Raw genomic sequence first — 25,924 nt, 5'->3', positions numbered from 1 at the left:
CAACTCAAAAATGATTTTGTTTAGGGAAACACTTACCTTGATCACTAAGTAGCTCCATTGGGCATCCAAAACGTGTCATTATGTTAGAATACAAAAAGCTAGCAACACTTCTAGTATTATTATCTTGTAGGGCTTTGGCCTCCACCCATTTGGTACAAGAATCCATATTTACCAAAATATATTTGTTCATGGTGTGCTTTGCTAGAGATTTGATCTCAGTCCTACAAAATCAATCCCCTACTTTTGAAAGGGTTCTAATAGAAGCATTGGGTGATCCCTCATGCAATCCCATGGTTGAGGATGCCCTTCCTTGGCACAAATCAAATATGATTTAGCAAATTGTTAAGCATCCTTCAAAATAGTAGGCCACCACAATCTAGCTTGCAAAATCTTTTGGCCTGTAACCTCACCAAAAAAATGACCTTGAAAATCTTGGCATGAACCTCTTCAATGACTACACACTGCTCTTCTTCTGCTACATATCTTCTCAGAACATCATCAGGTCCCCTTTAGTACAGCTAGCCAAAGACAACCTGAAACGATTTAATCTACAATGCAAGTTTTTTTCATTGATCAATAATGAATCAAGCATGCTGCTGCCGGAAAGCAAAAACTTCAAGAGTTGATCATAATATGCATCATGATTATACACATATATTTCAAAAAAATCAACATCAGGTAGTTGGCCACCTATCATAGTTTGCTACTCTTGGCCATCCATCTTGCTTAGAATGCAACAATATGCTCCTTACCAGGTGTACGAACTACTAAATAATCAGCTTCTTGCAAAAGCAACATCCAGTGAGCTAAGCAACCAGTGAACTATGGTTTATTCAACAAATAAAGTAAATCCTAATGATCCACATGAAAAAAAACTTTATTAGCCCAACGATAAATAATGCCTATACTTTTCTAGAGCAAACACCATGCCCAAAGCCTCTCGCTCAGTCATTGAATAGTTCTTCTCTATAGCACTTAACTGTCAACTTGTATAATAAACTAGTCGAAACCATCTTGGAACCTCATCATGCATTAAAATCACACAAATTTCAACATCATATGCATCCACAAAAACATGAAAAGAAAGGTTCTAGTGAGGAGGCTATAGAATAGGTGCAACCGCCAACATCTTCTTTAATGCATCAAAAGACTTTTGTTGAGAATCCCTCCATACAAAATGCACCCCCTTCTTTTACAACATGGTAAGTGGAGTAGAAATATTAGCCACATAGCAAAGATATCTACTATGTCATTTAATTTGGCCAACAAACTGCATTACTTTTGGAACTATTTTTGAAGGCTAAACTTTACTTGCCACTTCAATATTCATTGGATCAATTGACATGCTTTCCTCAGAGATGATATATCCAAGAAGGACCACATGCTTGGCTACAAACAATGATTTGAAGGGGTTTAGGGAAAGTCCAAACAAATGACACCTCTCAAAACACAACCTGAGATGATGCAAATGATCCTCCCTCTTCTTAGATACATAGAAATCATCTAAAAAGACTCTCATGAAGGAAGTCAAATATGGATCAAAATTCTAGTGTGTTGCTTTCTAAAACTCTAAAGGATCATTCTTTATGCCAAAATTCATGATGGTGCTAACAAAAGCAATCCACTTAGCTATAAATGTTGTTTTATACATATCCTTAAGATGCATACAAATTTGATTATAACCTAAAAATCTATCAATGAAGTTGTACATCTAATGACCTACTACATCATCAACTAAGGACTCTATAAAGGGGAGCAAGAATAGTTTGCAATAGTAGCTGCATTCAGCTCTTCTGGTTGTCCACACATACCCCCGTTCTTTTTGGGAACTACAACAATGGGTGACAGCAAAGTCATGTGATTAGCAGGCTTAATAAATCCAGCCCACAATAAGTTATCAAGCTCCTCCTTAACCTGTTTTTCATAATTAGGATTCATCTTGTAAACTAGGTTTAGCCTTTTGCAAATTAATCCTATGCTAACAAATTTGAGGGTCAAAGCCTCATATATTAGTATATTGCCATGAGAAGATATCTACAAATTCCCTGCACAATTCAAGTAGCTATTACTTGAATTCATGATTTTAAAAAATACTAAGCTTGATAGGTTTAGGAACATTAGTGAAACCCAAATCCACTTCTTCAACATCATCCTCTATTATGTGTGTTAAATGTTACATCATATGCTCAAATTTTTCCTCTACTTCAATTATCACCGTTCTTCATATTCATCTCACCAGTTCAAAACTACTCTATCATGACCTTGACTTGGTCCCTATTGAACCAAATTTTGCAATTCAAGAACTATTTCCTAAATGTTTGTTATAGCATGGAAATCCTACACTTCAGTAGTAACACCAGAGTATTCCTACACTATCTTTTCCATGTGAATTTCAAAAATAGGAACTACTATAGGATTAGCTTGAAGAAAAATATATTCCTCATCATCCTCAACTTCAAGAGCTAGACTAATTGTTTGAGCCACAATGGGCTGGTAGTTGGATTCTTCAACCAACATCATGCCTTGAGTACAAAGTTTAATTTTCCTTTTACTATGTGGAATGATCACAAATATTGAGCCCCAATCTTATTTCATCTTGGACAACTTAAACAAACATCTTCCAAGCAACATTTGATAAGAATGCTCATAATCGTCCATACACAAAACTACAAAACTCACATTAACTTCAACCCAACAACACATATTAGTTTATTCTTTAGGATGCCTAATGGTTACAGTTTGTGATATCTATTGTCTTAACATAAAATGGAGCTGGAGCTAACTTTGAACATCTAGTAGAGACACGAATTCCTTTGGGAATAATATTAACTAAGGATCCACCATCCAAAAGAACTCCATTGAACATCATTGCCATACACTCAACTTGAATTGTGGGAATCTCATAATCTACTATCAATCACTTAGTAGGAATTACAACACAACATCCATGAGTTCTAGCACATCTTTTAATTACCAAAACTCTTGCACTATTCTTTCAACTTTTGCAAAAAGTTTTATTTAAAGCCAGGGATCATATCCAAAACTTATTGAAGTACTAACTACAAAAATGAAGTACTTAAGGCCTGAAACAATGCTTCAAAGCCTCCTGCTTCAAGTGCTACTAATTTTGAAATAGCATTCTTTCAAAATTGCAATTCTCTAGGCTTTTGATTTCGACATCTTTTTGAGCTTCCCAATCTATGTTCTCCTTCTTCTGAGCTCTTATTATTGCCATTGCTTCCACATCCTCTTGATATTTAGGGGATTTTTGTAATAATTCTATATCCTCATATCCTTCAAAGCTTGGCATATTTGCTTGCTCCTCGTGCAAGTCTATGATAACTACAGTGACTAGGGCTAGTGGCTATAGATGAGGTGCTCCTACAAACTATCCTTCATTTATAGTTATTTGCTATCGACACTCCTCTTTCAACTCTATGCCTAACCCACAGTTCACATTGCAATCTCACAAAATGTCCATAGACTCTATAGTAGTGACAAGCTCCTTGTTGCCCCTCCATTTGTTGTTGAGGGCATGGCCATGCTAGTCTATTTGGAAATATTTGGGATTCCCTAATTCCCCTCTACATTCAATTTTTTGTTACAACCTGATGAACTATTACTAGCTATTGTACCCTAGCAAGTGGTTGCATATTTCTTACATTAGGATTATACCAACAAATCTTAGCTTTGTGGCAAATTCTATTACAAATCTAACAAACTTTATTTTTCTTCTTTACCCCAAAGAATCCAAGAACTTTTTAACTTTTAGCTATCTTTCGAACCAATTTATTGGTAGATTTCTTTTTTGAAGAGGATTTTGATTCAGAAGTTTTATGGAAGGACTACTTACCTTTTGATTTCTTGATATGCTGTTGCTGCTGCTGCTGCTACTGCTACTGCTACTGCTGCTTCTTTTTCTTCTTCTTCTTCTTCTTCTTCAAAATCATTAGAATCTAAATCAAATTCTAAATCTAAAGGTTCACTTTCATTTACATACTCCTCATCATTGTACAAAACACTATCTATATCACTTTCAAAATCAAATTCTACATCTTTCTTTTTGCAAGAACATCCAAAGTTCAGAGCTGTTTTTCCACTCATGCTATTGTCTCAATCAAAATATCCAAAATTTATTGCTATCCTAACTCCACATTAGCAATTATGCCTGAAATCTTGATACTCAATCCCTTCAAGATATTGAGATGGCAAGCTCAACACATGTGAACATTGATGATGGACCACCTGATTAGATGGATCTGGACATCTACTTAGCACATTGGTGGTCATTATAAATCTTACATGGCTACTAGCTTATCACTTATTATATTTGGTTTGTTACACCTATCTACAACTAGCATAGTTAAAACACTAGTGAATCAGTATAGTTCATCATTGTGCATTGTTTGACTTAGTAGGCCACTTTCTTTTATGTTGTATCTTATCTATACTTTGTGTGTATATTACAAAGTTTGTGAAAGAAAAAGAAGAAACGAGAAAGAAAATGTTTGGCCTCCATCTCTCTTCTTATGTTCTTGACTGAGCTTTTTCTTATGTGTATGATATGTATTTGGTGCAACAACTCAAGCAAGTCCCCCCACCATGCTATTCATGACATGGTATTAGAGCCACACCACTAATATAGGCAGGTTTTGGAGGTTGAAGTGAAGGAGAAGAAGCAAAGATTCTAGCAAGCAAGCAACAGTTGAGAAGCTCTCCCATTCTCCTACTCTTTCTCTTGGATAGTGCCTATAGAGGCACCAGAAGTAAGGTAGAGCAAAAATCTCAAATTGTTGTGACATGTGTGTGTAAGTAGAGCACGTTATATTTTGCAAATAAACCTTTAAGGGATTTTTCACACCTTTTTTGTCCATTTGAGAGACCAATTCAATTCCCGTCTTAGACCCACAAAGTTGTGGGGACGACAATTTCAAGATATACTACGATTTCAATTATGTTGGCCAAAAGTGGATGCACATGTTACATATTTTAAATCTATAAATTTTGAAGTATTTTCTAGGAAAAAAACATAAGTTTTATCTCCAAAAAAATTACATATTATATGTACTATTAAGCATTTAGTAAAAAAAGACTAGTTGGTGTGTTATTGTGCACTTATTGTGAAAGATTGTAGAAGACTTGCTTGCTTTTTTGCATTAGTTTTGTGATAACATCATAGAACAGTGGAAACCCCATCATTAAGAAGCTGGACAAGAACAATTATCTATCATCGGATTCCATGTAGCAAACTTCGTTATTGAAAAAGGCCTCTTCAAGTTTGTTTCAGATGAAGAAAATGAGTCAAAGCTAAGACCCTACAAGTGTAGATGAATTAAAGGCATGGAAAGACATTAGGGCCAAAACACTTTTAAAAAAACACTTTTATTAATCAAAGATTAAGAAAATATCCAATGAGAGTTTTCCATGTGTGCAAAAATATGGTATTCTTGTCTCCTCTACTTTGGAGATAGTAGAGACCAATTCATAGATTTTTTCTCTTTTCTGGCCAAAATCTCTAAGATCTGACATCTTTTGGTAGTTTCAAAGCTCATAGACATAATATATTAGTAAAAATGAGATAAAGATGAGATGCAATTAATACTATCGGTTTTATAACTTTCAAGACACATTTGAATATTCGTATTGGTAATTATTGTACTTTCATTCGCCTTGTTGACATTCATTTTGGGTTTGTCGACCTTTCCTCTCTAAGTTTCCTTCTTTGTGCATTGGCTACACTTCCTTTTTTCCATGGTTCCATAAGGAATCCTTCTCATTCTACAAACTCTTGCACTATCTTTAACAGAAGTGCAGATGAAAATGGGAGCCCAAAATATTTAGTATAAACGATTGGGTTCCCATGTTGCCATCTTGCAGGGGCTCTCACAAGGTGAAGAAAAATAAACGAGAGGATATCACGTATTATTGGAAGGGACACACCACTAGTTTCAAAATCATAGCTCAGGGGTGATTTGCTAGGGTGTAACATGTTTACATGATGAAAGAAATGCACTTGCCTCCAAATGAACATTTTCCTTAGCAAAGCCATTATACGTTTAATTTTGAGTTGAATCTTTTATGTGAATATATTTTTTCATTAAAGCATTAAGTAAAAAGTGGATTATTGGCATTAGATATCTTTCTATTGTGAAGTTCTAAATGGCAATCCATGGAGAGTCTCAGTGACACATTTTATGCAACTCATAAAGAATTTGCAGACATTATCTATATTGATCAAACTACGTGTTTTTTTTAGTGAACGTAGGATTTTTGTATAATATGCACAATATGTGGTTATGTTAACAGAAGGTGTGTAAGGACATGTTGAGGATTTACCATTGCCAAATCTTACATTCTTGAATTGGGAGACTCCTGAGGAAGTAACGATAAAGAGCTTCAAACTCAGAATAACTGAAGACATTCAAAAGGCCATGATGCCTAGAAGGATATCTGGAAGAATATGCTTGTCATGGTTTAAATACAAGACCAATCAGCTTTCTAATCTTCAGTTTTCCTTTCTTTGAGCTTTTTTTCTTCTTTAACATAGGTTCATCTTCAATGATTTCATTCATCATCGCTAGGTTCCTTACTATTGGCTATCTTTTTTGTTGTTGGAAGAATTTGAAGGCTTCTGAGTGATTACCATTATGGCATGAGGGAGGTAGTTCATGGAGCTTAAGCAACCCTTATCACATCGTTAGAGAAGAGTGAGAAGTGATTGTCATCATGGCACACAAGAGAGGTAGTTTGTGGAGCCCCAACACAACCCTTATTGTATCGTTGGGGAAGAGTGAGAAGTGATTGCCATTATGGCGTGGGGGACACAGTTTGTGGAGGTCGATCAACCCTCATTATTGGATACCTTGCAATACCTAGTTTTGCATACTTGACTCACAAAACAAAACAAAACAAAGATATAAGATTGAGTTAAATAGTGTAAACACATTATAAGTTTTTAGTACAAGAAAATATGATTTATGATATATATTCAAGCTTAATAGTGTAAACCATTGAAAAAATATTTGAATATACTTTACTTTGTATAAGTTATATATCTATGTATTCTTTGAACGAGAAATATATAAACCATTGAAAATTTGGTCTTGCTCATTAGCACTTCTTTTGATGATATATTTGGAAAAAAATCATATACTTCAATATGATTTTGTAAGTAAAAATATGTTTGATTTTGTAAAGAAGCTGGAAAGAAGAGATGTTTAGAATAGAAATAATAGTAATAACATGCCACAATAACCTAGGTGTAAAAGGGAGAGACACGAAATTTTTCACATCTTTTGAAACATTAATACATTAATGTCTCTTTTCTCATTACCTTGCTTACAACTTATGTGGCTTCTCACCTCTTTCTATCTTTCTCTCTCATTTTCTTGTCTTTGTCTCTCCTTGTCACTCTCTTCTACACTCCTTCTCTCTCTTTTGCAATCTTCTATGTCCTCTTTCTCTCTCTCCAGTCTACCCCTTGACAGTGGTATCGGAGCATTGGTCTTTGATCCATTTTTCTCATTTTTCTTCATATTCAGTCTAATTTCTCATAAGAAAAACCAATTTCAAACAAGTACTATAGGAGGGTTTAGGGTTTAGGGTTTAGGATACAAGACATGGACAATGACTAGCAATGACTTGTAGGGCATCCACAATTGGAAGAAGATTAAATCTGGAGATCTTTGGGATAGCCGAATATATCAAGGTACTGGATGGAATGACCATGGTTCCGTTTGGGTTGGTCAATGGACCCCAAAGTATGGAGAATCTGTATAAGCAATGGATTAAAGGCGTAAAAATTAAGTTCACCAGTGGCTTCTGTCGCCCTGATTATTCAGTCCAAACAGAAGATGATGATGATGTCCCCTGGCAAACAAAAGCCCAAGCCCTCAAAGTCACAGCCTCTAGCAGATCTGTGCTATGTGACATTCCTAGACGCATCCTCTGAAGATGAAGCCTTGAGTCTTGAAGAGGTCACCACTCAAACAAAAGCAAATACAAGAGATGATACAACCCACCCCATTATATACATTAGAAATGTTTGCTTCAAAAGATAGGATAGTAAAACAAAGTATTTTTTTGATCTTATATATTTACCAAACATAACTAAGAACCTAGTTTCTATTGAATCATGGATTGTAGGTTTGGTTCACATCAGATGGTTGTTATATAAATGACCTTGAAAATGGTTGCACGTTGATTGCAAAAGGTGATGTGCTGATAGATTGTTTACTCTTGATGTAGGTCTACTTGAAATGGATGTTGTTATGCTTGCCAAAGGCTAATGTGTTGTGCTTGATATTGAAATTTGGTGTAAGAAGATTGGTCATGTAAATGTGCACATTTAAAATATATGTAGTTAAAATAGATTGTGGATGGTTTTAACATTTCTCCCCCCCTCCCTCCTCTACATGAATCATCTCTTAGGAGGGGGTGAGTTGAAAGGTTCTAAATCTTAGGATTTTAAGGTAATAAAATAGAAAGAATGAAAGGCAAAAAGGGGGTGCAACCTATCATCAAATGATAGCACCTCCCCTCGATCTAAATGTTGCCAACCTCATAGCATCACAAGCTTTTGCATCCATCAAATTGGACATGTCACATTGCCATCATAGCATCCTTTTAACAATACATGTTGCCTTGGCCAATGTTAAATACCACACACTTGTTTGCTTGGATTTTTCATTGGGAGGATCATGAGAGAGTGTGTGTGAGAGAGGAATCTCTAGCATGCCAACAACCATGGCCATGATTAAAGGCTATGAATAGCCTTGGAAAGGCTATAAAAGCCTTATGACTAAGCCTTGAGGGATTGACCATACTCTAAATCCCATAGAGAGAGAGAGAGAGAGAGAGAGAGAGAGAGAGAGAGAGAGAGAGAGAGAGAGAGAGAGAGAGAGAGAGAGAGAGAGAGAGAGAGAGAGAGAGAGAGGGAGGCAAGAAGAGGAGAATATATTAAAAAATAGCATGGAGAGTAGAAGGTAGGAGAAGAGAAGAAGAGAGAGAAATGGAAAGAGGAAAATAAGGGAAGAGGGAATATAGAAGAACTAGAGAGAGAGAGAGAGAGAGAGAGAGAGAGAGAGAGGTAAAGATAGATAGAGAGAAGGAGAAAAAAAGTTAGGAAGAAGGTTAGGGAAGAAGGAAAAGGGAGAGATTAAAAGAGATAGAGAGAGAAAGAGGAAGTGAAAGATATTGAGGAAAGGAAAGAGATTGAGGAAGTGTCATACTACTCACTAAGAAAAAACTAAGCCCTTCATTTCAAAACCCATCAAACCAAAGTGAATTGTTAAGACTCAAAAAGTGTATGGGAAGGAGCAAGGCTCCCTCAAACCTTAAAAGTAGAAGATAAGTGCAAGCATTGTCGAGGTTTGCGAAAGACCACACAAAGCTTGGGACATGTGATGGATCCCAAGAGGAGCTTCTCCAATACAAAGTGAATGAGCCCCATCTCCTCCTCCACTCTCCACTCCTAATCAATCTAACAGTCACCTACCAGATCTCCTCACAACACTGAATCTTTTCAGAGCACATCGTGAGTGTACTCTAGAGATTTCCATCCCTTCAGTACAACACTTGGTAGTTGGAGATGCAATTCCCTTCCTATGTCAAGATATTCCACGTTCTATTGAGCTCTCAATGATTGCATGTATCCAACAACTCTATTCCTCTTGCTATAATGAAGTCCAACATACCAAAGAAGAGCTGACAAAAGCAAATGCAGAGCTAGCTTCTGCTCATGAATGCTTTTCTAATCTTTATACCCAAATAGAGCAACAAACTAAGATTATTGATGCTCAGAAAATGAAAATTTCTAGTTTGCACACTCAGTTGACTGACATTAAAACCCAAGTGGTTAATGTAACTGAGGAATGAGATAGATTGTTAAAGGAATCTCATGAGCTTTAGGCTTTGGTAGCCGCCTGGACAAAGGAGCTTAAGATAGAAAATACCACCATATCACAGAGCATAAACCAAATTGAGCACCTTAATGAGCAACTAGTCTAGTCACATTCTTCTTAACAGAGCCCTATTCTACATCCAATTTCTTCTTTGATCCTTGCGGACTTGGCAGTTCTCCAAAGTCATGCCACATTATGTCCATTGTTCTAAGCTAAAGTGGAAAGATTGCAATCCAGGATGGATTGATTATGGTATTCATTTGAGCAATTTCAGGAGTATATTCCTCCTAACCATTACTTTTTTGTCCACTATTAGTTGTAGAAGGCCCTCTATATTAAGCTCTTATCGATGGATCTACCTTCTTCCAGAGGATGGTTGGAGTGGAGTGGAGTCTTCTGATTTGCTAACATAAGTTGTCTGTATGGTCTTTGAAGATTCTATGACTTCGAATACAACGCTGTTATCTTATATGTATTTACGAGGTGATTTGTTAATTCCAGATGATATAGATCTAGCTTGGTATTTAGGGGATGTGGTCTTACAAGCTGCCTCATATGTCAACCATTTGGAGTTGAGGATAGATGAAATGTTCCAGTGCTATTCTTCTAAAGTGGTTGCTTTCCCTAACACTTTATGGCATTCAATGATTGATTATGTAGTCTTGAATCAACGACCGAATAAAGCCTCTACTCATGTGCAGAACACTAACTAACTGAGGGTGGATCTTTTAGCTTATCTTTCCAAGAACCATCCATTTGATACATCCTTCTTTGATGCCTACTATCGGCGATCTATTCTTGGTCCCTCTATTCCTAGCTTATTTTATTATCAACAAATCGTCCATCACTATGATTCTTATTTTTTCCTTTATCAATCCAACTCAGTAGCCATCTTACCTCGCCTTTTCCAACCTCAGGGTGCTCCTCAAATTCCAATTTTTACATTTTATTCTTTCATTGAAGATCGAGTATTTTCCCCTTCTCTACCTTGTCCTTCCCCATCTATCCATATACCTTCCACATTTCCTACTTATCAATTAACACCTTTCTTAATTGATTCGCATAAATTTTCAGCTAATCTTTCTTTAGCTTATTCCTCATTTTATGATTTTTCCTACCCATCTCTTCATCCTCTTTTACCCATTCCTCTTCCATCTCCTACCACTTCTATTTCTCAACCCCCTCAATTGGTTAGCGAGTATGAAGGATTTGATCAGTAGATTCTAAGAAGACAAGGATGGAGCTCAACTGATTCTCTTACAGGACCATAGATTAATTGGCCATTAATTCTAGGGGACTGGACAACTGCTAGTCAAGAGTACCAAAATTATCTCCATTTTGCCCAACAATATTCACAATCTTTAGATCCTTTCGTGAGATTGACAGCCCACTTTGCTTGGTACCTAGCATATATGCATAGGCATTCCCATAATGATCAAAAGGCCATTCCAAAGTTATATATGAATGTCAATGTGAACATTGATTCCCAACAACTGGATGTCCTATATTTTTATGCCCTTTGTCTACCTAGCAGATACCTTGTCTTGCTAGAAAGGATGTGCCGCCTTCAATTCTTTCAGAATCCTCCAAAATCTTTTGTAGATGAATCCTTATCCATGGATCATTTTTGTAATCATCAAGCTTTCAAGAGGGATCATCTTCACTGATATCCTTAGATGTATCTTCTATGCTTCTCAATGATATATCTCTCTTTTGGAGGTACCATTCAGATGGTTGTTTTGTGTTTTTGATGCATTAATTTTTATGTGATGAGTTCATGATGGTTGAATATTGGATTTGTTCGAGAGAGCTCTTTTCGACTATTGACACTGATGGTGATGGTGGATGGAAAGCCTACGATGAAAAGTTGAGGAACCTCTTATATCCTTTACAAATTTGTCATGACTTTCTATTGTCTATAAGATGTGTTACTAGATAACTGTGTTTTCCTTTAGTTGTATTCTTTCTTAGACACAGGTGATACGTTGGAGTCATGGTTGGGTGATTATTGAAGATGCTAAAGAAGATCAAATTGAGCTCTTTACTGAATTTATATTCTTCTTTTCCTTCGATTGTGAGGACGCTTCCTTTCTAAGTGTGGGGATATGTTGAATGCTGAAATGATTAGATTTTTTGGTTGATTTTTGTTGTTTTTGAGTTCTGAATGGTTGTTTTTTAATGGATTTTGAGTGATGTTTAGATGTTTTAGAAGTGTTTGAAAGTATTTTGGATGATATTGATTATGTTTTGGAAGCTCATGATGATTCTTAGTAGAAATATGAGGCTCTATGATGTTCTGATAGGTTTTGTTGAGGTTCTGATTGTTTCGAATACCTTGTGTTTAGCTTCTGTTTTGTTCTGATTTTCTTCTATATGAAGCATGGATTGATGATTGATGAAGGTTGAGATCTTTTGAAAGCTTATTGAATAGTTTTTAATATTTTGGGATGGTTTTAGTATGAGTTATGAGGTTCTAATGTTCTCTGTTGACCTTTTGTAATCCTCTGCCTTCTGTAGAGCCTCTATTCCTCCTTTGTTTCTGTTCTGTAAACCCTTTGCAGATCTTATGTAAGTGTTCTGTGATATACGGGTGTACTTTGGGAAAGTTTTCTAACTTTTGAAAAGGATGAATCTAATTTCAAAAGAGCTTTAAAAAATGGAAGAAGTAGCTACTGAAGACTGAAGTGAAGACTGAAGTGAAGTGATAGCAATGAGCTATGAAGAGACACGGTAGAGGCTATGGTTCCCTTTCATACCTCCCATGAATCTTGGGAGGTGCATCCACGACCTAAGAAGGATTATTGTGAGTGATTATTTAGTATTGTAGTGAGGAGATGATGTACTATTGATTGATTGAGAGAGAGAGAGAGAGAGAGAGAGAGAGAGAGAGAGAGAGAGAGAGAGAGAGAGAGAGAGAGAGAGATAACCAATACTATCAAAACAATGTATCTATCTATGAGAGATTGAGAGAGAGAAATATAAAGACAATGAAGATGAATATTATGTGATTATTTCCATTCAAAAGTGGTGTCTTTCTTTTTTTGTTTCTTGTTCTTTTGATGGATTCTATGAAGATGTTGAAGATTATGGTTGATTCTATCAAATCCTGGGAGATATCTACTATGATGCTACGTGAAGATTTGTTCTTTTCCTTGTTGTGGTTCTCAAAAGAATGAAACGAAAGCTTGTTGATGTTATAAGATAGATTTTCTTACAGTAGAAACCCCTTTTCCTTGGTGTTCCTCTTGGGGCTCCACTGGGTTGTTGTTGCCATTCACTCAGCCTCTTCCACCAACTTGGTTTGGGCTAGGATTTTGAGGACGGTTAGAACAATTTTCCCTTAGGTGTCCAATCCTTCCACGCTGGTAGCATTGCTTGATTTCTATCCCATTTGGTCCTTGGGTAATTGCATTAGCTCTACTATTTCCTTTGGCATTGACCATGTCGATACTACGGTTTGGGTAGCCCCTTTCATAGTTGTTTATTGGACGCTTCCTTTGGCCATTTTGAGTGATTTCCTTGGCCATAGGTTTTGCTTGCATAAGAGCATCTTCGAGAGTTGTTGGTCTCATTGATTTAGGGTGAGTGTCCAAAGGTGGATTTAGTCCTGGCAGAACCTTGCAATCTGTTGAGATGTTGTCATTGGGGGTGCATATTTGCATAGACTCACAAACTTAGAATAGTATGCTTCCAAGATTAGGCTTAATTGTTGTAAGTTGTGTAGAATTAATTCATCTTGATTGATTCAAAAGATGGGGGAAGATAACATCCTTTCACAGCTTCTTCGATCTCCTCCCAAGTTTGGGAAGCTTTTGCCCCTTTATCTTAGAAAAACTGTTTCCACCAAAGCTTAGCTTTGCCAGTAAGACAAAGACGAGCAGTCATGGACTGATTTGCAGCAATAGTTTTAGCAGCTAGGAAATTTTTGTCAAAAGCCTCAATTAACACTTCTGCATCTTGCTCCACCTTGGGTCCTTCATCGCTAAACCTAGGTGTTGGTGTCTGCTTAAGAAGAAACTTCTTCTCTTGGAGTTCCTTCTAGATTTTATCAATTTGCACCAGTTGGCAATTCTGATTATCTTTGTAACTTCTTTAGTACAAAACAAGGTGTCTCTAAGAATCAATAAGATTTTGGGAGATTGAGATGCTATGGAAGCTCATAATTTTTTGACTTTATACTCCTGGTGAGGGCAATCCTATCGAGAGAAATAACCTTTGTATATTGGTCATACACCCATTTATTTCTTATTACAAATTTTCCATCTATATATTTTGCCTTATCATTTCAAAGAGTATCATACTTATAAATTCCTATGAATGTGAGGTCTTCAAGCCATTTCAATAGGTTGAGATGGATTTTCACATCTTTGCACATAGTTAAGTCTAAGTAAAAGTAAGGATCCCCAGATTTGGGCTCCAGCTTTAGCCCCTTCATAAGCTTAAACAACTCCATATACGAGTCTTCTCTAAGATAGCCATTACACTTTCTCTTAATTCCAATATGTTTGACTGGCAAGCAGTGGAGTACATGATCTCAAAAATCACTCGCATAAAGAGTACTTCATCATTAGCTTGTCAAAGTAGCTCAATTATAATCATAAGCTCATAACTCATGCTCTTCAAAAATAATAATGAGACTTTACATTTATGAAAAGTATTTACAAAGATGTATTGATCATACTATGATCTACCAATACATCATCTCATGGATCATTTCCTCATGAAAAGCATCACGGCCTATATTCTCATATCTTGGGGGATTCTCATATACATGGCAAAAAACATAATGTGGTGGCTCTTAGGGATAACCAAGACGTCCCGTACCACAATAAGGCCTTCTTAGTACTATAGCAACTCTCTCAAGTGGTACTATTTGTAGCACTTTCCAATATATCCACAAGATTTTAGGTATAGGCTCATCCCCAATGTCTAGTAACCATTCAACAAAGGCACTGAACAAAAGGTATATCTTAACTATCCTTAATTTTTCAGCCCATCAAATCCTCCATAGCTCGTAATGAAGAAGGATGTTATGCCCACAATATATCTCCATATGTGACCTATTCCTTTGCTAGAAATATCTCATGTACCATGAGTTAGAATGAGGTTGCAATATAGTTGGAGGGATAAAGATAATTTCCATTATCTCAAATTTAGCCTCGTGATATGAGAAATTATTTGACCCTAAGGCTACTTGATACATGATGGGAAAAATATCGCACAAGCATGTAGCTTCCTCATCGCTAGGTTCCTGGTCAACACAATGTGTATGCTAGTGTTAGCGCAAGATAACCGAAAAACAATTTTCTTCAAACAAGTGTGGTTATTTTATTAAATTTTTTTATACGTTGATAGCTTAACCTTACACTAAAGGCTCTTTTGGAACCTAGGCTCTGATACCACGTGTGAGGTGCCTCCTCCAACAAACCTAGAGGAGTCCTCTTAGTGGTCGAATGAATAGCAATCTAACGCCCACCTAAGAAAGACCACTTTGTAATCAATCAAAGGCAGAAGTGAGATTATTACCGCACTTGGTTCAAAGAGAGTGAGAGATGGGGGGAGAGTGTAACTCGATCCCCCTACCCATAAGGTAAAATCTTAGCTTTGACCCCCTAAAATAGTGTTATATTTGGTAACTAATCCTACCGGTATTGGGAGGGTCACAATTTAATCAGCTCTATCTAGTGTTGGAAAGTTACCTGACTTATCGTGGGTCCACCCAACCATAGGTGTTCGGTTGTCAGGATTGAAGCCTCCTGCTTTCCTTGATGGGGTTTACTTAGTTTTCTAATTAGCAAAGCATACTACCACACTATTTGGACATATAAATTCAGCTCCCTTTTATTACTCCATTAAATTGGGTTCATTAAACTCAATCTTTAGCACATAACAAACAATTTGAAAATCAAATACTTTATTTCACCATCACTCTACAGAGTGATACAAAACCGACACTGTCTAGCTAAGGGTAGGACCTTCCAATCCCTCAGGATTGGGCTGTATGTGATCGCACTCCATCTGCGGTCAACAAGGAATTTACTAGCTTAGAGCCCCTCTAAGCTTCCCTGAGCCTACGGAGCCATCCTACATAACATGGGCACTTATCACTCAGCCCTTTGCTGTCTTAGGTGCTCAAGTGATCAAATGTCAAAAATACCTATCTCCCTCAAGGGCTTAGGACCCCCACCCATAAGTGAGTTTTTCCACACTCTCCACAGAGTGTAAAGGAGCATTCGGTTGGGGTCCCCAATGTCTCGAACCACCACAATCCACAACTCGTCCGGCAATCCACGTTGTCGTGCTGCTGCGTATTCGAGTATGACAAAATGCTTGATGCGGGCATTAAATCAAACAAAGTCACCTACTTGTTGACATTCAAAGCTGCAAGTTCTCTCGAAGGAGCATGTTTAATAGAGAAAGGCATCCTGGAGGATGACCATAGTAGCAGAGTTTGTCAAAGACAAGTTATTCAATTACATTGTTGAAGATGTGGCATTTCCAATTGCAATAGAAAAGGCTGTCTATCATACCTTTCTGCAAACTGAGAAAGCATTTGCAGAAGCTTGTTCAATTAATCTTGGCTTGTCGTCTGGCACAACAGATTTAACTGTCTTAGTGCTCAGAAGAGAGTTGTTTGTGGCCAATGCAGGAGATTGTAGAGCTGTCCTCTGCAGGAAGGGCAAGGCCATTGATATAACAAGGGATCATACGGCCTCATGTTCACTTGAAAGATGGTGAATAGAGTTCCTTGGAGGCTTTGTGGATGATGGATATCTGAATGGACAGATCAATTTTGCAAGAGCCATTAGAAACTGGCATATCAAGGGATTAAAGGAGAGAATGAACTGTCTTCTCAGTGCAGAGCCAAAATTGAGACAAGCTTTGTTGATGACTGAAGAAGACAAGTTTATGATTATTAGTTGTGATGATTTCTGGGATGTGTTTTCAAGTCAGATACTTGACAATAATGAGTGTTTTGAATCATATACCTCAAATATATACAGCCGAAGAGTACTCAGTGGTGAATTTGTGGTTGTGAACAAGCATCTTCTGAATGATCTGACTGACATGGGACTTTGGAACTTAGAGTTGAAGATGGCTCTATACAGAAAGTTCAGCAGATTCGTGATGATTTGAAAGCAGTTTACAGGAATGTTTGGGAGATCAAACAGGGGACCATTGTTGACACAGTTGCAAGACCATATGCAATTATCAAGTTTGATACTGATATTCAGAAGACCAGAAATCTTTACTTGGACATTTGTGTAAATGAACTTCGTGTGTTTTGTAAGGAGACAAGTGCTCTGTCTCTGGAATTGCCTGCTCTATATGACCAGTCACTCAGTCAGGAAGATCCAAGTTAGATAAATGCTGAAAACATAATGGACATCATGCTGATAATTTTCTGTTCATTGGCTGGAATAATGTGCTTGGGCCTTGTTCTGTACTTCCACTTCAAGGTGAGCAGACAGCCACACAGAGAGAGAGAAACGTAGAGATGACTGAGAGAGCCATAGTTATTATACTATACAGGCGAGCAGGTAGACAGTAGCAGCTGGCATTACGTGATTTTGACTCACCATGGATTATTCGCATGGTGCTTGTAGCCTTCTATGCATTGTGGAGCTTGGGCGATTAGTACACAGAGAATAATTGGTAATTCTATCATTGAGTTGTATGCAAAGTCTGGATGCATTAATGAAAAGCATTGCATGTTTAATCAATGGCTGGACTGTGATGTAATGAAATGGGGCTATTGTGAGAAGGGCCGCTTTTCTGATAGAAGGAAAGGGCTGCTTTTCTGGTTTTAAAAAAAATAGAGGTTGCTTTTTTGAGCGGAAGGCGAATTTAGGAGGCCACTGGTAATCTGGGAGGGGGAAGAGGAACATAGCATGAGAGGCAAAAGAGTGCTCTGCAATCGGAAAGAAAGGGACGTTTGATTTAGGTGGGAAGGGGAGGATCGTCGTCTGGATTTTACAGGGCGAGCTCTGCATTCTGTGACTGCGAGGAGGAGTAGGTTTGGACTGGAAGGAAGGTACTCTGCTGCTCGACAAGGAGGAATTATGTTGGTGATGGCGAAAACTTTCTGAACTACGATAGATAAAAAAATTCTCCCTGGCGACTCTTTTTCTCGGCTATTTTGACTAGCATGATGCTTCAACTGGGGGAAAGGGGATTGAGGAGATAAGGAGGGAAGAAATGGAGTATTAACGCATCCAAGCGGAGGTATTCTCGGACCAGAAGATGGAATGCAGGAAAGAAGAAGGGTTCAGATCTTTTTCAGATCATTGATAGAGTGCAAGGTTCCAAAAAAACGTTTTTGAGGAAGAGGAGTTGTACTGCTTTTGCGCTCCTAGAGATTGACCACCATAGCTAAACGGAAAGATATCGCACAGGATTCTGGAGGGAGCGATACTGCACACGCCACCGCCCACGCAAATTGCCATGTCCTGATAAAATTTATTCTGACTGATTAATCGTCGGGAAGGAGTATACAAATTCACACCTTCTTTTTTTTACCATTGTGTCGTCATCAGCAGCCACAAACCACCGAACATCTGACAGACTCAGTCTGAACGTCTCCACAAGAATGCGTGCGATGCGGATTCCTGAGGGACTGTCTATAGGATGTGTAATACCCCATCTTGTAAAACATTTCATTGGAATCATCATCAGATGTTATCTGTGTAAAGAAGTGGCCGAGTGAAATGGCCTAGAGCTCTTTTAAAAAGGAATATGATCTAGAGAAGAGGAAAACTGAAGCCTCTAGGATTCATGAGAAGTATCCTTACAGGATTCCTGTAATAGTTGAGAAAGCTGAAAGAAGTGACATTCCAGACATAAATAAGAAGAAATACCTTGTACCAGTTGATCTTATTGTTGATCAATTTGTCTATGTTATTCGGAAGAGGATCAAATTAAATGCAGAGAAAGCAATCTTCATCCTTGTAGACAATGTTCTTCCGCCTATTGCTACAATTATATCAGTTCTCTATGAAGTGCACAAAGATGAGGATGACTTTCTTTAAGTTACATACAGTGGAGAGAACACCTTTGGGTTGTGCTGAAACTGTACATATGAAGAACATACAATGATGAGGGTGTTCGCAAGACACTGGAGTCATAACATAACAGCATATTCTTGAATTCTTATCATCACCCATAAGTCCAAAACTTATCAAGGGAAAATTGCAAAGGCTAGAACAACGTTGGAAGATAAAGAGTTACTGGATTTTCTATTTTCTTTCTTGGATTCGGGGAGGATGAACTGAATGAACCGATTTCTTCATCTTGAACCCTTGTTTTGTTATTAACAGAAGTTAAACAAAGACTTGGTATCATTTTCTCATCTTGCTTACTTGCATGATGGATCTTCTATCTTGAAATTTATGAAGGACTTCTGAAGTTGCGACTTTGCTTTCGAAACCCTTCGACATCTTTGGTGAACCTGACATGAAAGCGTCGCAGAAATTTCAGGATGGGAGATACTTCAGCCTCTTCTACAATTCCAGCTGCCTCTACTTCAGCTCCATCAATGACTACTGCGTCAAGTACTTCAACGGAGGATCTAAAACAGATTTTGCAGAATATGTCCATGTATATGCAGCTCCAAAATCAGCAAACACAAATGTATATGCAGCAGCAACAACAATTGCATCAACAGCAGTTGTCTCAGCAAAGACAACTCTATTCAGAGTAGGAGAATGCAAACAGCGCGACTAAGGCTATTGAAGCAATTGAGAGTGAGAAGAAGCTATTTGACGGGCGTAATGTTTCAGCATATTTGAAGACATATGAGATCAAGATGGGGTTTTTTGGAGTTCCTGCTGGACTTATGAGTAAGTACTTCCTTCGTCTTGTCACACTTGCTTTGAGGACAAAAGTGACTGATCTTTTTATTCAAAATACACATTGGCAAGATTTTAAGAAGGCTCTAAAAGAAGAATACTTCCTTGAGGACTTTGGTATGGCTACTCGGCGATCATTCCGAGAGTGGGTCTACATGCCAAACAAAGGTCTTGCTGCTTCGGAGTTGATTCGAGAATTCGAAGAGAGGTATAGTCAGCTTGATGCTATTGAACAAAGAGCATTGGATGTTGAAAAAGTTGAACTTTTCTTGCAAGCTGTAGATCCTGCTCTTCAAGAAGAATTGGGTGAGCTTCTTGAAGATCGTACGAAGCCTATGGGTCTTAAAACTGATTGGCAGGATGCTCAGGATGCAATCTCGACTTTGACCAAGAGGAGGATATGGAAGACTCGCCTACAGAATGGTTCCATGACACCTACACCATCATCTGCTCCTATGCCTACTTCTATCCCTGTTATTTCTTCTCCTCCTCAGCCAGTTTCTTGGCCTATGCCAGTGCCTACTATTTCCACTCCACCTATTCCTCCTGTTCCACGACCGATGCCTACACCTTCTGCTCCAAAACCATCCGCTCCATCGGTGCCTACTTCTCTTGATGATATAATCAAAGGCATTACAGATTTGACACTAGAGTCAGTCAAAGCGGAGTTGGTGGGTAAGTTGAAGGAGCAGTTTGCTTCGACTGTGCCTACTACTTCTTCTAGTGCTCCTACTGCACCTAGGAGTGCTCCTAGTGCACCTAGGAGAGATCGGAGATGTATTTGGTGTGATAGTACGGAGCATCAGCATTGCAGGGATTGTGACTCTTTCCAAGATGCAAGGAGGCAGAATTTGGTATATTGGGGGCAAGATGGTAAGATTTGGTTGACTGAGAGAGGAGCTCCACTTGCTACCAACTTTGGTAAAGGTGGAATGAAGAAGTTAGTGGAGGACATGGGTGCGCGTACTTCTTATGTGACAGCTAGAGGTGATGCTTCTGCATATGGAGTACAGATTGAGAAGGGATCAGAGACTCAGTCCGAACTATGGACTTATGCTATGGAGACTGCAAACAAGGGGAAAATTCAGCAAACTGTTTTGACTAGTGCAAGCTCTAGCATCAGATCAGAGATAGGTTGGGACTCGCCTGTTGACAGGTATTCTATTTATGCTTATTTGGCTAAATCTCATGGTGCAGATGTATTTGTTGAGGAGAAGCGTAAGAGGGATGAAGAAAATCCAAGTGCAGCTAAGAAGACTAGAGGGGGTGAGTTTGTTACTCCACCTATTGCAGGACCGTCTTCGAGACCAAGGCCAGATCGACAGATAGAGGATGCTCAAAAGAGAGAAAAGAGGCAAGAGCCTAGAGAGAGAAAGCAGCCAGGATTCAGATTGATGTCCGATATTGAGACATCTACAGACATGAAGAAAATCTTTAATGATAAGATACTTGGCAGTGAGGTGACTTTCACTATTTCTGAGATTTTGGGCATCTCAAAAAGAGAGTTTCAGGATCAGTTTCAGGAGGTCCTGAAGAAGAAAAGACATGCATTGGCTACCACTGATACACAGGGAGTTTTGATTGGAGAGTTGGATAAGGATGATGATGAGGTTATGGTTGATAATGCTTCTGTTTTTCCGCAGGTAGAGAAGATGGTTCAGCCTATGCATTATGCTGAAATTGATGAGCCTGTTTTGATACCGCGTAGTCACTTTTCGCGGAGCCATTGGGCTAGGGCAACTACAGAGACGATGGTAAAGATTGGAGAGAAACAGGTGCCTTATGTTGCATTGGTTGATCATGGTTCAGAGATCAATCTCATAGTTCGTGGAGTTTATGAGAGTAACAGGTGGCCTATGGATGTAGAGCATGGGTGGCGTATGAGAGCCGCCAATAACACTGCAGGTGATTTATATGCTGCTTGCCCTAGTGTCAGGGTTTCTATTGGTGATGTAGAGGAGGATTTTCATTTCTTTGTGCAGGATTCATGCTCTTATCCCATAATTCTTGGATAGCCATTCATTACAAAGATGCGCATGGAAACAAAGGTCATGGATGATGGATCTGCTTATGCATGGATTCGCAGTAAAGATGGTATGAGAGCAGTTCAGTTTATGTCTGTATGTGTAAACCATGTTAGAAACAGGGATACTCTCAGAGATGCACCCTTACCCACTGTGAGGGATTCGGGTTTTCATTAGGTACCACCGTTTCGCGAGACGACGGTGGTACAGAGGAGAGGAGATTGGAGTTCTCGCCTCCTGGCAGCAGTGTTTTCTCCTCCGGTTATGTTGGGATTTCAGCAAACAGTTCGATGAGTTATCAGAAGACTTCTAGGTTGCCTAGAGCTGCCAGGCAGTATATATGCAGGAAGGAGAAAAATTTGAAAAATGCAGGAATTTTGGAGGATGATGAGCACATAGATGGTATGTATGACAGTGTGATTTGTGCAGATACGATGGCAGAGATGGGAGATATGTTGAAAACTGATATGCTGAATTGTCATGGTAATGTATTAGTGCAATCCCTGGACATGTTTCATGAAATTGCAGATTTTGTGTCACAGATTGAGTCAGAGGCTAAGGAAACTCAGCAAAGAGTGTTGAGTGCTGAAGAAATTCAGCAAACAGAGTTTCCAGCTGGTTATGATCAGCTTTCAGAGAGACAGAGGGCTGAAAATTTTCAGCCAACGGAGTTTATTGCTGAAATATTTCAGCATTCAGAGTTTGGGGCTGTTTCTATGCAGTCCATAGGGCAGAGGGCTGAGAATATTCAGCCATTGGAGTGCAGAATTGCTGATTTACAGCAAGGTTTAAGTAATGCAGAAGAGTATAATGAAGCCAGGGTTGACACGAAATACAAAACTGTGGATAAGAAGGTGAAGCCGGTTGCTGTACCGCTTCCATCTGACAGTGATCAGCAAATAGAGAGGGCTGCTAAACAGCAAATTTTGAGGAATCCGGAGCATATTGGTCATAAATTTTCAGCAGAGACACTTGCAGAATTGAAAATTGGAAATGGTGATTTCTTGTTACCCATGGAGAAGCAATGCTTTCAGGAGATGCTTGAGCGTCATGGAAGGGGATTTGCTTTTGTCCCACATGAGATTGGATGTGTGAATCCTGATATTGTTGCTCCTATGGTCATTTTTACTATTCCTCATATCCCATGGAATCTTCGACCTATTCCAGTGCCTAAAGCACACTTGCCAAAGCTGATTGATTTATTGAATGAGAAAATCAGGATGGGAATCCTTGAGCCTTCATCTGCACCATACTCAAACAGGTGGTTTACAGTTCCAAAGAAGAATGGTACTCTCCGATTTATTCAGGATATGCAGCCGGTGAACAGAGTTACTATCAGGAATGTTGGTATAGGTCCAGTTGTGGATGAGTTTGCAGAGGCATTTGCTGGACGTGCCATCTATTCTTTGGGTGATTTGTATTCAGGTTATGATCAGTTTCAGCTGGCTTTGGAAAGCAGGGACATAACCACCATGAGAACTCCTATTGGGCTTGTCAGGATGTGTACCTTGCCTCAAGGTGCCACTAATTCTGTTGTGCATATGATGAATGCCATGCATAAGGTCCTTCGTGATTACATACCTCAGCTTACTATGCCTTTCTTGGATGATGTGCCCATTAAGGGGTGTGCAGAAGAAGAGAAGAATGAGAGCCTAAATGAGCAGGGATGCAGATACTTTGTGGCTGATCATATTTCAGCATGTGAGAAGATTTTGGCCAGGTTAGAAGAAGTGAACTTGACACTTTCAGGGCAAAAATCTGTTTTTGGAGTAAATGAGGTTGTCATTGTTGGGCATATGTGTGGATATTATGGCAGGAAACCTTCACCTGATAAGGTGAATGCTATAGGCAAGATTGCAGAGTATTGTTCTACTACTTTGGAGGTACGGAGATTCATTGGTGCTTGTGTGTTTTATATGATTTGGATACCTCATTTTGCACACATAGCAGATTGTTTGTATCAGCTGCTTCGAAAGGGGCAGAAATTCTATTGGGATGAGAGCCACACTAGAGCCATGCGGAAATTGAAGAAGTTATTGCAGAATGCTCCTACTCTCAGGAAAGCGGATTATAACTGTGATAGGCCTATTGTATTGACAGTTGACACTAGTCCAATTGGCATAGGTTGGGCTGTGGGTCAAGATGATGCAGATGGAAATAGGTATGCTATTCGGTTTGGGGCGAAAGTCCTAAACGAGAGACAGAGGAGATATCCGCAAATCAAGAGGGAGTTATTGGGGATTGTCACAGCTCTCAAATGTGACAAGGAGTACTTTATTGGAGCTTCAGTTGTGGTAGAGACAGATTGCTTGCCATTGATTGGTATGATCACGAGTTGCTCTACTCCGGATATAGCCATGTTGAGATGGATTGCATACATTAAGTCATTAAATCCGGAATTTAAACACATAGCAGGGAAGGATAATCCAGTGGCAGATATGTTGTCTAGAGCCAGATATGATGATGAGGAGACTCTACTTGCAGAAGAGAAAGATGTAGAAATTTCAGCCACTATGGTTGATCATGTTTGTCATGTCTATGATATTGTGGCTTTCACAGAAGAGCTCTATGTTGGAGATTGGTTGCAGATTGGCAGGTACCTTAGTACACTAAGCAAAAGAGATGAATGGAAAGATGAAGAGTTCAAGAAGATCAGAAGGAAAGCCTATGGTTATTTTCTCAAGGACGGATTTCTTTGGAAGCATCCGAAGAAAAGAGGCGGATTACCTTTGCGGGTTGTCTGCGATATAGAGACACAGTTACAGGTGATGAGGGAGTTTCATGAGAGTCCTTGGGCTGGTCATAGAGGAGTATGGGCTACTTATGAGAAAATCAAGGAGAAATATTGGTGGAAAGGCATGTATAGAGATGTTTCTCACTTTGTTGAGACTTGCAGAGACTGCCAGATGTATTCAGTAGTGTGTCATAGAGATGAGCTTCATCCGACCTATCCGCTATGCATTCATTATAAGTAGGTAGTTGATTTGGTTACCATGCCTATGGGTTTATGGCAGATGAGATACATTGTTTTGGCTAGAGAGGATCTTACTAATCATGTTGAGGGCAGATCTTTGAGAACGAAGACCACTAATGCAATGTGTAAGTTCTTATTGGAGGAAATTTTCTGCAGGTATGGTTGTGTGGGTAAGATCACTGCGGATCGTGGTGAATTGAATGCAGATGAAGCTAGGGAGTTTTTCTCTCAGCTAGGAATCAAATTGGCTCTAACCACAGCATACAATCCAGAGGGAAATGGAAAGAGTGAAAGAGGGCATCCGCCGATAGTGAAAGCATTAGCCAAAGCATGCAGAGGACGGATTGGAGAATGGCTGAGACTTCTACCATTTGCTTTGTGGGCTGATCGTACGACTCATAGTGTTACCACAGGATATATGCCTGCAGAGTTGATGAATGGTCAGAAACCTGTTATGCCGATTGAGACTTGTGCTTTGACTTGGTCAGTTTTACCTTGGCAGGAGGATTTGACGAGAGAGGAGCTCTTAGCTCTTCGGATTCGACAGTTGGAAAGGAGACCTGAGGATATTCAGCTAGCTATTGACAGGTTGAAAGTTGCTAGACTAAGGAACAAGGACAGGTTTGATAGCAGGCATCGCTTGTGGCCTAGAGCAATAGAAGAGGGAGATTGGGTATTGGTCTTTGATAGCAGCCTTGAAAATCAACATACTACACTTCGGAAGATGGTGAAAAGATGGTTTGGGCCATACATAGTCAGACATGTCTTTGATAATGCAACATATGAGCTGACATAATTGGATGGAACAGTGCTTAGAGTGCCTATTGCTGGAAAAAGAATCAAGATTTTCAAGAAAAGAGATGATGAGGATTATGCATTGGAAGAATTTTCAAGAGAAGAGCAACGACAAGAAACTCCAATGGAAGAGACAGATGATATGACAGATAATCTTGTTGATCTACCGGAAATGCATAATGAAGAGATTGATCTGTTTGTGGATCTTGATGATAATGATCATGGGTAGTTGGCCCATCCGGAGGATGCGCAGGATTAGAGGGGGTGGATGTCGTGCTGTTGCGTATCCGAGTATGACAAAATGCTTGATGCGGGCATTAAATCAAACAAAGTCACCTACTTGTTGACATTCAAAGCTGCAAGTTCTCTCGAAGGAGCATG

The sequence above is a fragment of the Lygodium microphyllum genome, chromosome 27 (genome assembly GCF_053477565.2).
Source record: "Lygodium microphyllum isolate KBCC chromosome 27, Lygodium_microphyllum_v1.1.10, whole genome shotgun sequence".
Classification (NCBI taxonomy): Eukaryota; Viridiplantae; Streptophyta; class Polypodiopsida; order Schizaeales; family Lygodiaceae; genus Lygodium; species Lygodium microphyllum.
The sequence above is the reverse complement of the archived record's forward strand: the minus strand, read 5'-3'. Positions refer to the sequence as shown.